Source organism: Phalacrocorax carbo, chromosome 2, assembly GCF_963921805.1.
Source record: "Phalacrocorax carbo chromosome 2, bPhaCar2.1, whole genome shotgun sequence".
NCBI lineage: Eukaryota > Metazoa > Chordata > Aves > Suliformes > Phalacrocoracidae > Phalacrocorax > Phalacrocorax carbo.
This window is the reverse complement of record NC_087514.1, coordinates 166,489,880-166,504,191: the sequence shown is the minus strand read 5'-3', so window position 1 is coordinate 166,504,191 and position 14,312 is coordinate 166,489,880. Positions and strand designations below refer to the sequence as shown.

Below are 14,312 nucleotides of genomic sequence, written 5' to 3'. Positions count from 1 at the left end.
CTTCTGTGAGAAGATGAAGAGCTTAACAGATTATCAGCGCTATTCCACAAGTGCCGATATCCAGTTTATAAATGATTTAAGCATTTACCTTATGTACTCCTCATTAACTCAGCATTGAAAACACTGAATTTTAACCATTTATGTTCAACTGCATGTGGCCTCTGGTTTCCTTTAACAGTGGCAGCGCTGTTTCTGGCACCTCTGTAGCTCCCGTCAGTCTGTCCAGCTTAAAAGCCCCATCTATTTCCAGTCTGCCGCAGTGCCATGTGTTGTACCTACAAAACTTTTTATAGCTCCTTTCCTTCCCCGAGCACATTTTCGTAATGCATTTTTACTTCTGGCACTATGTAGTTCAGTTATCACTTAGAGCCAAGGAAGCTGACAGCGCTCTGGTGCATTCGTTGCCAGAGTTTTGAGAGAAAATAAGAGCTTTTGTATAACATAATGGAGTAGCTGATTCCAACTGACTCATACTAAACCGAGGTACGGACTGCGCCACACACAGATGATCTAAAAATAATGGCCATGAGAATCTCCAACAAATCAGTCATGCAATTTCCACTGTCAGTTCCTGGGGCCTCAAAACATTGGCCTGGAGGGTGTAAAAATGGTCCAGGCTCACTGCAAATCATTTATAAGGTCAGACTTCAAACGGACAAGCTGTCTTGTACCACTATCCCCTCTCAAAATGGTTTCCGATTACACAGACACAGGTGCAGGCAGCGCTGGTTTTTTGGACCAAAAACCCCAATCACAGCACTGCCATGGAGAGCTGCTGGTCCATCTTCTCCTGTCTCACCAGAGCTGAGGTCCCCTCCTGAATGGCCTCGCTTGGCTGCGCATTTTGGCACACGCTAGGCTTCATCAGGTCACCTGGTGGGAGCCTGGGCTTCCTTTCCCCCTACCTCAAGGCGGTCTCGCTCCAGACTTTCAGACAGAGGTCTCTGATGTAGTCATGGCACACCTGGTACATGCTGTAGGCCTTGTAGATGATGGCCTAAAGCTCCCTTCTACATTCCTTGAATCCTTCTGGCCAGGTGGATGCCCCATTTCACAACAATGCTCTTCCATGATATGAAATTCCTGCTGACCTGCCCCCTCCTTGATCCCACTGCAATGGGCAGAGCATGGAAGAGGGTGAAAGAGACTCTCTGCCATGTGGGGGGTCTTGTCCTCATTGTTTTGTGGGACAGGAACTCAGCAGGCGACAGGATAGCCTCCGCACCCACCCACAGGGAGAGACGATCCTTTTTGTCCATTAAAGAAGGCTTTGAAATAACAGCGTTGGTATCTCAAGTTCCCTGCCCTTCTGTTGCTCAATTTCACTCTAACAGGGGCTCTGAAATTTGTCCAGAAATCTGCCTGCAGGTTCCTATCTACATTGTTTTAATGGATTGCTGAGTTTTTGATTTATTATCCCAAATGTGTGGCCAATGTAAATGTTTCCCTTCCTTAAAGCCAACAAAGCTTTGTAATATGCCTACAGTAATACTCCAATCTGACCACATCAATGAGATGGCAGTAAATTACACAGAGGCACACACAATCCACTCACCGGTATATACTGTTGTGTGTAATTCTGTGTTGCTCATAGAACTCACCATCCCGCTTTTATCTCTGCCGGAAAACGGCCGTACTGTCCAAGCGCTTCTTCCCTTTTTAATGATGAATGTCAGCCCTTGTTAATCCTTCTTCTACAATTTCTACAACTCAGGCACAGGGAGTTGTCCCATCTGATAGCAAAAGGTTGTCATCGTCAGGAACACGAAACCTCCTTTCTGGGGACAGCATATTTCACATCTTCAGAAAGTTATCTCTTCAGTGCTCAATTCTGCAGTTGGCTCACATCCTGAGAAATATTTTTATGGAAAAGTTTATAGGAATTTCTTGCCCTTGATGGCTCTTTAATGTTTTCTGCAGAAGTTGATCTTAGCATATACCACAGAAATCCGGTTATACTTATTTTGGGGAGAAGAGGGTCATACTTGTCAGTGCTTGTAATGACTTTTATCTGAAGGCAGAACTGGCAGTGAATGGTGGAAATTCACTAAGACCAAATTGGTTAATCCTAGGTTTCTTCAAATCCTGGACCCTTAGATGAGTACATAGCCACTTTATCCCTTCCTCTGCCTTCTGCTTGTTTTTATTAAAAATAAGCCTTCTTTTAGCTAAAAAGATCTTTCACCATTCAAAGATTCGAGGAAAATGCCTGAAAATATGTCACTAGTAGTCTCACAACTCAGAAAACCTAGCTGACCAGAAATTGCTCCATACATACAAAATAAAGCCATTTTATGTGCAGTGGGAACCAGGATCTCTGCTCTCCCGTGTGTTTCAAGGCTGGTTGATTGTTTTCACTGAATCATACAGGAGGCTGCATGTGAGCTTCTACCTTAAAGAGTTCCAGAGGCTCCTCTGGGGCTGGAAGTGGATACTTCCAACCAAGACGACCAATTTATCTTAGTTAGAACCTCCATAAATCTTCCTCCATGTGATTTGTCTGGTCATTAATAAAGTTGGAGCTCCCATCACAGCTTTTTTCTAGATTGGAGAAGTTGTCAATCCTCTTGGCTCTATTTGGATGCTGACTTTCATTAAGCACTGCAAAAAATCGTGGGAGTTTATCTCAAGTTTAGCTGCCATTAGCACATGGAGTGAGAGCTGTGAGGGGAGGCAGCAAGGGGCCAGAGAGGTGTTCCTACGTGCGTCAAGTCACGGTCAGAGCACAAACACCCATGCCCTTAGAAGACCAGGTGGAAAACAAATTCCGCAAGGCTGAGAGTTCACGTCATATGAAATCAACCCCCGCAAAGGCCATGGACACAGTTTGATTTCCTCTGTGGCTGAGCACAACTGGCTTTAATCATTGCAAGGCTGCTTCTCTCTGCGCCAAGGAACAGTTTCATTCAGCAGGTGCCTCGCAGCAGTTTTGCTCCTGCAGGAGGGAGCAGATGAACAGATCTAAACAGATAAGTCCAGATCCCCGTTCTGTGGCTTGGACTCTTCTCCGGTTATTATCTTTTCTCGGACAGGGGTTTTCTGAAGCCAAACAGGGAATTCCATTCAGACCCAGACTGCGAATGCAGGCACTTCCATGTTCAGGCAATCAGATAACATTTCTCCCAGAGCTCACTGCAGAGCTGAGAAATCAGGAGAATTTTGCAGCAGGAATGTTGTTCGATCCCTTTTGTTGCCAGAAATAGGTTAGGCTTTGTCCTGGATTGCATGGCTATGATTTGGAGGAAGAGGACAGGATAATGTCCAAACAACCCAGAGTGGCCTGTGCAGGCTCTGGATCTGCTCACATCCAACCAGGCAGGTGAGGATTAAGCAGAGTGGAAAACAGGCGGCCCTCACTTACCATTTCTTCAAATCTTGGCCAAAGCAGCTGAATCAATATGAGAACAAATGTAATCACTTATTACTGCTGTGGCAGGAACATCTTTTCAAAGAGCAGATCTCCTATGGTGAGATCCTCTGTAGGACAGCACATGGTCAGAACATGGCTGGGGAGCGGGGGGCACATTCACCATGTTAGGCCATGTGAGAGGGGGATTTAGGGTCTTCGCAAAGTCAGGCTGCAGATGCGAGGAGTGCCAGGTGACAGGCTGTGGGTCAAAGCCAACTGTGCAATGTCATGGTCTTTCTCCACTCCAGGACTTCAGGCACTGGATCCAGTAGATCAAATTGGAACTGGACTGGTTCATGGAGTGGAAGAGAAACTGCGGTTCTGCCCTGTAAATATATGAAGTCCCAGACTAGCTAGAGGACATAGTGAGATAGGGGCCAGTTCAGAGTGTCATGCTGGACACATGATATTTAAGAAGTCTGTTCTTCTGAGGATGACCTCCATGGAGTAACTGAAGGTGAGAAGTACAAGCCAATCCCCGCAGGAAATGGGGTTACACCCATAGCCTGGTTAGTGTTTCAGGGCTGTCTCTGAGGCATGTTTTCCCCTAGCAACTCATAATAGTTCTCTATTTCTGGGCCAGAAGAGACTCCTCGCCCAAATCTTGTCCATTAGCATAGGGCTTCTGTGTGTCCTTTCTGGAACTCCTCTTGGTTTGGGCTGTGCTGAAGATCAAATTCACTATCTCCCAGAGGAAGCCAGCTTTTGCTTTCAGTTCCCTGTCCTCCATCATCCCTTTGGTTCCAAATGGTAACAAAGGTAAATGACTCATGGGGTTGTCAGTTCATTATAGAAAACAGATTTTCTACAAGAAGTGACTCAGAGTATCCGCCTCAATATTGAACAATGGGGCCAGTCACCCAGCAGAGCCTCACAAAGCAAACAGCTCTGAAACCAGAACCCAGTGTCCTGTCCCATGTCGGCAGAAATATTATTCCTGTGGTAGCTCCACTAGACTCAAAGGCACAATTGTCAAGGACCTGATTTTAGAGGGAGCAGTTAAACTCATTTATGGCATATGGATACTGTCAGGAGTAAGTGGTAAAGTGATGTAACCTCCTGCAGGGTGGTGGGGTGGGAACTATGCATTTTATGTCTGTATTATCAGAATTCTGTTATGAGTTGCCAGGCCAAATTAAATTCTGACTGCTTTAGTGACCTCCAAGTACTGCTAGCCAGCTTTTTTAGACTTAGACATCTAATCTGGGCTGAATCTCACTGAAGGGCTCAGTTCTGCTCCAGATGGGCCTTAACTATCCATGTAGTTCCCTTTATGTCAGTATTTCTGTACTGTATGAGTAGGTAGCCTGGAATCCGCCTTCTGTGGACAGGGTTGTGTCCTGTTCACATCTAGAAGTGTTTAAGAAGAGGACAGCTTGGCTCCTGGTAGTTTCCTGGGATCTAGCTTGTTTTTGGGGCTGGGAAATAGCTCTCTCATTTCTTTTTCCCCTTACTTTGCATTTGTGCAGTCCAAAGTAGACCATAAATTTAGAAATTATAAGAACTAGGAATCTATGTGGGGCACTGTGATACTGGTTTAGGAGCTGAGAATTTGAGGGCTTAAATTTTCGAAATATCTTCTCACATAAATGACTGCTCTTATTACATTTAATTAGAAGGGCCAGCAGTTTACTATGTGGCAAAAAAAAAAAAAAGCCACCTATACTTTAAGCCCCTGTCTGTGCCTGAAATTGCTGTAATGACATAGGTACAACCCCAGGATGTTTTGGGAGTGTGGTTTTATGTGTGCGTGCTAGCAAATGCAAGTCTGGTGTCTGGGTTATGGGACTGGAATCTGAGGGTCTCTTAAGTGGCATTCAGGAGAATAGAATTGTGACATCCAAATCCTCTTTATCTCCTCTGTTTTTCTGCTGTGTTGGATAAACCACAATCATGTCTACAGAGAATGCTGTGCTGCAAGTGGATGTCTAGTTCTATTTGCTAGGCAATCCACAAGGTGCTGCATTGAGTCTTAAAGCAGATACACCCCTCATCAAGGGGAATCTCTCTTCTCAAGTATGATGTCATCAATATCCATGAAAATCAACAGCAGGACTGGCATCAGTTATGGTGGATCAAGCTGATACTAGGTGACTTGAGCTCAGAAGCTGTGAAGTAGTACTGCTGGTATTGTGTTTTCCCTTCCCCTTCCCTTTCCCTTTCCCTTTCCCTTTCCCTTTCCCTTTCCCTTCCATTCCCCTTTCCCTTTCCCTTTCCCTTTCTTCTCCCCCCTCTTTTTTTCTCTTCCTGAGTCTAGCTTAGGGAGTAGAAGAAGAGCTCTACTCTTTTTAAGCTTTACAGAAGGAAAGGCATGCCTTCCCTTTGGCACCACGATAACTTTCACCCCATCCATCTCCCACATGCCAGTTACCTGCTGGCCTTAGACAGGGACAGGACTTCAAACCGCCGCTTAGTCTCACATAACTCAAGTCCCTGTCTTCTGCATTGTCAAGAGGCTTTAGTCTACTTAGCCCTAGGTTTTGTGAAAATGTTGGTTATCTCCTGAAAACTCTGATGTTGCCACTGCTCACTGCTGACCTTCCAAGCAGATCAGGGTACTGATCTGTGCTGAGCTGAGTACCAGTAGCTCTGGTACTGCACTATAGGGTTGTTCATTTACCAACTGCTTCAGAGGATGCTTTAATCCTAGCTCTTAAAGGACCTCAACCCAGCTTTGTTCAGCCACACAGCTTAATTTGTGATTTGCAGCTCAGATTTCTTTCTTGGTGAAGACAAGCAAGAGGGAAGAGAATCCCCAGCATAATCAAGCAGTAAACTTGATATGAACTACTTCTTCTTATGGATGGATTTTTATTTTCCTTAAAAACTGATTCTTTTGCATGAATCATATGTTATGGCAGCCCATTAGGAAGCACAATTCTACCCTCCGTCTAGCCTGCATCCCCTGGTCGGCTGCCTTTCTTAACCATGCATCAGTTCTCCCTTTTCCTACCCAGTTATTTCTTTGTCACACTTTCAGGTTTCCAGGTACACAGAGTTAATTACATCAGCCAGTCTCAGACCTTCTGTCTCATTGACGCAGATATCCAGCATGTGTTAGACAGTTAGGTCATGGCATTTTTTATTGACCAGTATTGAACTCCTGGTTTTCTAGTCTTTCAAGCTAATGCGGACTTCCATCAACAGCTTTACCCTGGCTCGGGGTGACTTTGGACGGTAATGAACATTGCTCATTGTTTTTGTTCCTCCAGACATTCAGGTTGAACAAGTGAAGCCAGTCAGATGAGAAAGTTACCTTCAAGGTCTTGAGACATGAAGCACTTTTTCCAGGCGCACAACAAGCTATTGAAGAGACAACGGGGAGTGGTTATGGTGCCATTAAAATGTGCTGATGCAGGTAGCTCACAGTTACACTCGTTGCTCTAACAAATGGACTTTCCCTAGCCCCAGTTCATTATTCAGGCTCCTCTAGGGCAAATGAAGACTAAAAGATTCCTTATGGAACTTAGTCATCTCATCTCATTGACCTTAAACAACTCTCCTGGGACAAATTGCTTCATGGATATGGCCCTGCTTACTACAATGGACACTGAGATTCATAGTTTATATTAGGTGAGAACACGTGGATGTCTAAAATTAGCCTAGAACCCCTTTGGAGGGTGAAGTATTAGGAATCCTTGATCCATCAAGGAATGCTGTTTGCTTGGGTTTGACTGGCTTATGGGAAAAATCCTGACATCATTCATAGCCTAAACAATCCCTTTTCAAGGCAGTGGATGTGCTTAGGATGGGAAGGTGAAATTTAGCTGAATGTTTTTAGACTCATTTTAAGGATGAGGACAAACATCTCCCTGGGCATCTGCGTAACTGGCATCTTTCTCTACATGGAACATGTGTTTGAAACAATTTATGGATTTTGTACATTTTTCTAGAGGATTACTGAAAGCTGGCTATCTTTATAATGTCTGATGTGTCTTCATCTGAATTCTCATCCTGTCTCAACTTTCACAGTGACTTTAAGCAAAATGTCGTCTCCCTTTCTTCTCCATCTTTTTGTCTTTTGTGTGGTATGAGAATACAGGCTCTCTAGGACCATATTTTTTTCCCTAACACCTGTGTCTACCTACCTGCTACAGAGGTGACATCCATTCCTCTCCAGTGACTGTGGGGAGGCCATAGGCCAGCAGTTTGGATGGAAATTGTGGGATTAATCTTACCTAACTTCAGTTATCTAAACATTAAGAGTCTGATATCAGGTATTTACTGGTACTCTTGATGCAGTCAACAGAGGAGTAGATGGGCTTCATAGAATGATGAATCCCACTCGGTCTAGTCATCACAGCATCCTCTGGATGTGTCTATTTACTACTATTGATCAGGAGTTAGTATAGCCTGTGGCCTGAAATTAGGTAAAATCATCCCACTGGCTGAATCACAGAATTCCAGAATGGTGGGGGTTGGAAGGGCCCTCTGGAGCTCACCCCGTCCCAGCCCCTGCTGGAGCAGGCACCCCCAGAGCAGGGGCACAGGGCCGCGTCCAGGTGGGGGGTGAATGTCTCCAGGGAAGGGACCCCACAGCCTCTCTGGGCAGCCTGTGCCCCTGCTCTGGCACCCGCACAGGAAAGGGGTTTGTCCTCATGTTCAGGGGGAACTTCCCGTGTTCCAGCTTGTGCCCGTGGCCCCTTGGCCTGGCGTTGGGCACCGCTGAAAAGAGCCCGGCCCCATCCTCCTGACACCCACCCTTCAGGTATTTATAAGCACTGATGAGATCCCCCCTCAGCCTTCTCTTCTCCCGGCTGAACAAGCCCAGGCCTCTCAGCCTTTCCTCACCAGGGAGATGCTCCAGCCCCTGATCCCCTTGGCAGCTCTGCGCTGGCCTTGCTCCAGCAGCTCCCTGTCCTTCTGGAACTGGGGGGCCCAGAACTGGCCGCAGCCCCCCAGGTGTGGCCTCACTGGGGCAGAGCAGAGGGGGAGGATAACCCCCCTCGCCCTGCTGGCCACGCTCCTTTCCATGCCCCCCAGGGCACCGCTGGCCCCCTTGGCCCCAAGGGCCCGGTGCTGGCTCAGGGTCACCTCGCTGCCCCCCAGCACCCCCAGGGCCTCTCAGCAGAGCCGCTCTCCAGCAGGTCCCCCCCAGCCTGTGCTGGTGCGGGGGGTTGTTCCTCCCCAGGGGCAGGACCCCGCACTGGCTCTGGTTGAACTCCACGAGGCTCCCCTGGGCCCAGCTCTCCAGCCTGCCCAGGTCAATGAGTCATTGTTCTCTTGCCTTTAGGTGCTATAGGAGCCAAGTTGTGTGTTGGGCAGATGACCAGAATGTGGTCCTCACAGCTTGTATGTTGCCCGGTAAAATGGGTTCTGGACTTTGGGGAACTAAAATAGTACTATTGTTAATAGTCATAATACAAACATTAGTATGTTTATTGTCACTATCAGGCTGTTTCTTGAGGTCAGCAAACTAAGATGTTTGGAAAGACCTGTGGGAACTGACTGGCGCCCTGCGTGAGCTGTTTATTACATTAATGTTCATTGTTGGAAGTAATGAGCCTCACAGAAAGGAAAGGAAATGCTGTGGATCTGTTCCCCTTTCCCTCTTCTTTCCCCTTTCTCCCTCTCACGCTGTTTCTGGGCAAGAAAAAAATAAGTACAACTGTACGGAGTGTGGTTGGTGTGATAGGACTGCAAAAGGGAGTCACTGGGAAAAAAGCAGATCCTGTAACTACAGGGTTCTTTCATCTAAGCCCAGCTGTAGGGGCTCTGCTATATTTTGTCACTGGAGCACTCGATGGCTGCGTGAAATAAACTGCCAGCTGCGATCATCTTTGGGAGGTTGTTGTAACCACAGTAGAGGGGATGGCTCTGGGCTCACAGGGGACTCTGTGGTCTGGCTGAGCAATCAAAGAGGGTGGTAGTAGCCAGGCCTAGCTATTTGGGATTGCTGGGTAATGCCAAATGCCATTATTCATTTGGTTAGCTGCAAATGGCCTTTATTTACATTTCCACTTAGCTAGGTAGTTTCCTCAAGACTCCAAGAATTCAAGACGCAGACGTTCTATTAAGATATTTAAAACATCTCTGTATTTAACAAAAACATCTGATGAGATTGAAAGCTTTTGTATTTTTTTTCTTACTCTTCCCCTTTCTTTTTTATTGAAGAGCAAAAGCAAATAAAAATCTAAAGCTCTTGGATAACTGTAAAGTCTCCAAGAAGGGATTTTCTTCCACAGGGCATGTAAGCAGCCTGCACAAATATATTTTTGTTGTTAATTTTTTTTAAGAAGGTATTTTAAATTTTGGGTTTCAGGGGTCATCCTGCTGGGAGGATGCCAGAACTCTGACACTTTGTGAAATATACATCCGCAGGGCAAAGAGAAAGGATCTAGGGTGGGTGTTGTAGGTGATTTTGGGTGACTTCCCTGTGATTTTTGTTGTTTTGGAGTTGGGCAGACAGGGAAAAGAAAACAACAGATTTGGAGAAAATTGAGTGTTGAATGGCATTCGTTCTAACAGAGCAACTGCTCCTGCTGCAGGCTAATGGGGAGCTCGGCTGATGATCCTACAAAACTTGAGAATGATGTGTATGGCTACACCACCACTAGTGATTTCCACGCCACCAATCAATTGCTACCACTGCAAGCTGCTCCTCAGCGCCCCAGGCCTTCGTTGTCTAAAGCCTACAAGCCACTTGCACAGAATTATTTCCTGAGGTGCTGCCATTTTATAGATCTGGCCCAAAAGTGAGATCAAAGGCTTCCATGGTCTCCCTAGCCTCTCTGCACCCAAGGTGAGCAGATGCCACAGCTTCTCTTCTGGCGCTTGGTTCCCTGGCATCTGGGCAATTCCTTCTGTATCAGCTTTGCACGGCTGCAGGTTAGCGAAATACAGCCATGTCTTGCAGGAACGACATCGAGACAGGCTTACATGCAGTTACACCTACACAAAAAAATCATTAGATAAAGAACTGGAAAACTGTCTAAGTGTTTCTGCTCATCCCCCTCCCCATTCTAGGTGTTTTTTGATACCTGTGCACACTCCTGCTGCTGCCTAGGCTGTGTAGATTGAGTATTGTAGATTGAGAATTGTACATTGTAGATTGAGTCTATGCAACGTTCAGACAATGAAGTCTCCACAAACCTTGAACAAAAGCCCCAAAACTTCCCCAAACTGAAGGATAGAGTTGCTGCAGAACGTGTCCAAAATAGAAGTCAAACCAGAAAAAACAAAACAAAATCTGAGCCTAAAACATTAAAATGAAACAAAAGCCACCAAAAAATGCAGCCAGCAGCACAAAAATGAAGCCATGCTGTGCCCTCACCAACCCCTACTCTGTAATTAAGTGAAAATGTTGAAGGTTTGGTGTTTTTAAAACTGGTCTCTGGTTTCCTAAGGAAAAAAAAAGAAGTGCCTTGTGTTCCTTTTCTGAGTAAACAGCAAAATGTAGCAGATAATTCTCCCAGCTCAGCCAGAGCTGCAGGATGCTTTTCCTCTGTTATATTTTTCCTTCTGTGACTTCTAATTTTGTCACTGGGTTGCACGGTTCCTTGTGAGACCAGAAGCTCCTTGTGGCACACGGAAGGGACATTTCAGCTTTAGCTGATCCAGAGAAAACGGTCAAATTTAAGTGGTGAGGAAGGAAAGGGTTGTCCTTTGGTCATTTCAGGGCTTCTGGTCCTGAGGCTCTGCCTGTGCTGAGGAATTTTCCTATTCAGTTGGATAAGAGTAAGGCAGAAGAAAAAAGAAAGCAATTTATTTCTAAAAGAGAGTTATTTAAACTTAAAGGGAGTTATTAAGAACAACAACAAATGAACTTTTCCCCAGGAAAATGGGAGGGGAATGGCATTTTATTTTGTTTGTCACAAACTCAAACACCAAAATACTCTAACCAAGAACCAAATGTGGCTGCGGAGCCTGAGGGACACTGGAGCTCAGATGTTCCTGCTCTCTTCCATGGGCAGGACCCATGGGATAGACAGCATTTCCCATCAGGCAAAAGAGCTAAACATGTAAATGAAGACAGCTGAGCCCTGGGAAATGTAGTTTAGCTTTGAGAGCTGTCATCTGAGGAAACTAAGACAATTTCCCATTGCCAGAAATGATTGTGTCAGCCTTTCTTCAAAAAGTTATGTTGGTGTTGGCCTGAACACTACTTTTCTCATAAATTGAATACCTGGGGGCAAAAAATTTATATTTTTTATGTTAAAGGCAGGAAGACTGCCTAAATGGAGTACTGATAAAACAATTTTCTTTTCATAAACAGTGGAGAAATCTGAGGACCTGCCCACAGCATTCTTAATTATTTTAAGGATAAGTTGTTTAGCTTCTCCTAGAGCCACTAGTGTGATAACCAGCTACCGTGGTTGTTCCTTTAAAAATATGTAGGCCAGTCCGACTGCTCAAAAATGTGAATGTGAAGGGAAGTTTGGTTCTCTGTAGAAGATGGGAGAGAAGTGTTAGGAGAGGGAAAGAGATTGGCTCTGAGTCTACATCCAGGGTCTCTTATGAGCCACTGTCATGTACCGATGACTTTACTGAAAAACTCTAAGAAGAACTTAGCGGAGCAAAGGAGATGCAAAAAAGCCAGGAATGGAGGAAACACAGGGAAGACACATGGCGATTCAATCTCTTTTTCCATGACTGGAGGTTTCTGGAGATTTGGTGCTCAGCAGTTGCCTGCAAGCTGGTAGCTGGCCTATAGTCTTGACTCACTTTGGGATTATTTTGCATGGGTTTCAGCCACTTCAGTTTCATGGTGAGCACCCTGTAATAGCGAGCGATGCTTTGAGGTCCTACACAATTACTTCGTGGAAGATGAGAATGTCAGCTGGAGTCCCGCAGGATTTTGAGAGAGCAAGGACAGAGCCACGGTTCCTCTTGCCTTATGGAGGGGGGAGATATGTAGCTGAAGGCCATGGGGCTTCCTGGTCTTTGCATGACCTTGTTGTATCAGACGTTATGAAAGAGAACAGCAGCAAGAGAAACAGCATTTTGGTTTTACATAAACCAAATGGAGAACGGTATTACATAAACCATCGCCGTTCAGGTGAACTATCTCCATTCAGGTGGCTCATGCTAACACCTTTAATGATGTTCCTTGGCACCAAGGACATCTGCGCAGAGCTGTCAGTGATGACATAATATCCTCTGGGCCAGTAGCATAGACATTGGGATAACACCCTCCAAATAGATAGAGTTTGGGAAGGGAATCAGAGACATGAAGTGGCTTGCATAAAGAATCACCCAGAAAGACACTAGCAGAGAGGAAAACTCCCAAGGACCTTCCTGTTGACCTGGTGCACCTCTAAAGAATAATTCTGGATTTATACAGATGTCAGCAAGATAAGAATCCAGCTTCAAAGGCTCAACATCTTGCTTCTCTGAATCATATTTTACTTTAAATATTTTTTTCTTTTTTTCTTTTTCAACAGCTGTGTCAATACATCAAAACAAGTCTGTTTCTCATGAACCCAACTCTTGCTAGAGGATATTGAGAATCAAAAAGTGGAACCAGGAAAACATTACTTATGTTTTGCAAGATGTAGCAGTATTCCATCAGTACACTGCAGAAGAATAAAGCCGTAGCAGTGGTGAAAAAATACCTTTCTCCAGTCAAACACCAGAGACAATAGATAATGAAGAAAGCAGGGTGCAGTAGAATATTTGGCTTTGGCAAAACTGAATTGTTACATATCCAAATAGTGTAAATCTGATCAGCTTATGTGTGCCAGTCATCAAGAGCAAAACTAGTGTTCTTTTATCTTTTTTATTTCTTTCCTTTTACTGTAAAAATAGTGGAAAAAACAAATTTATTTCAAAACTTCTTATGTCCTTTGTGATAGTAGTAATGGATATATCCATTAAAATCCACTCAGAGCATGAGAGATATAGGGTGGAATTGACTAGAAGTAAGACCTTTTTTCGTGTCAGCTTTGGGAAATCATCAGAAATACCAGAAAAAAATGTGCAACTGTATAATTAAATGAAGAATGGAAATTTCCTTATGGAAAAAGTATATAAAAAGCATAATTTTATCATTAAAAGTTTCAATTGTGTTATAGCACTCCACTTTTTTTAATTTGACTGTGCTTTTATTCCCACATGAAGAAAATAATCATAAATCTGTGTGTATCTGTAGACAATAAGGATGTACCCATGTATTGATAGATAAATAGAGATGGTGTGGAAGTGAGAAGATCAGCATATGCCCTTAGGTAAACAGGAATATATACCTAAGTACATGTGTGTATATTACATGTGTTTGGGGCCCCCCAGTTCCAGAAGGGCAGGGAGCTGCTGGAGCAAGGCCAGCGCAGAGCTGCCAAGGGGATCAGGGGCTGGAGCATCTCCCTGGGGAGGAAAGGCTGAGAGACCTGGGTCTGTTCAGCCTGGAGAAGAGAAGGCTGAGGGGGGATCTCATCAGTGCTTATAAATATCTGAAGGGTGGGTGTCAGGGGGATGGGGCCGGGCTCTTTTCAGCGGTGCCCAACGCCAGGCCAAGGGGCCACGGGCACAAGCTGGAACACGGGAAGCTCCCCCTGAACATGAGGACAAACCCCTTCCCTGTGCGGGTGCCAGAGCAGGGGCACAGGCTGCCCAGAGAGGCTGTGGGGTCCCTTCCCTGGAGACATTCACCCCCCGCCTGGACGCGGCCCTGTGCCCCTGCTGTGGGGGTGCCTGCTCCAGCAGGGGTGGGACGGGTGAGCTCCAGGGGTCCCCTCCAGCCCCCACCAGTCTGGGAACCTGTGATTCTGTATGCAGGCTTAGCTAGATGAACTCCAGACTTGCTCTCACTGTGATAAGAAGCAATGAAAAACATATATTGTAAGACTAGGCCTACTATAAGGACATATGGGTATATAGGCACAGTATCACTTGAGTGAACATGGTGTAATTACATCAACCACAAACTTGCATACAGAAGTAAATACGTACTTACACCAGTCTGTAC

At 45.3% G+C, this 14,312-nt stretch overlaps 1 long non-coding RNA gene across 1 annotated transcript in view; it reads left to right on the top strand.

The window, feature by feature from the left end:
• Positions 1-13,360, top strand: part of LOC135311770 (uncharacterized) — a 50,606-nt gene extending 37,246 nt beyond the window's left edge. Inside the window, exon 4 of the long non-coding RNA XR_010371351.1 lies at positions 12,793-13,360. This is a non-coding gene — a long non-coding RNA (uncharacterized LOC135311770). The remainder of the gene's footprint in view (positions 1-12,792) is intronic.
• The last annotated feature ends 952 nt before the right edge of the window (positions 13,361-14,312 follow it).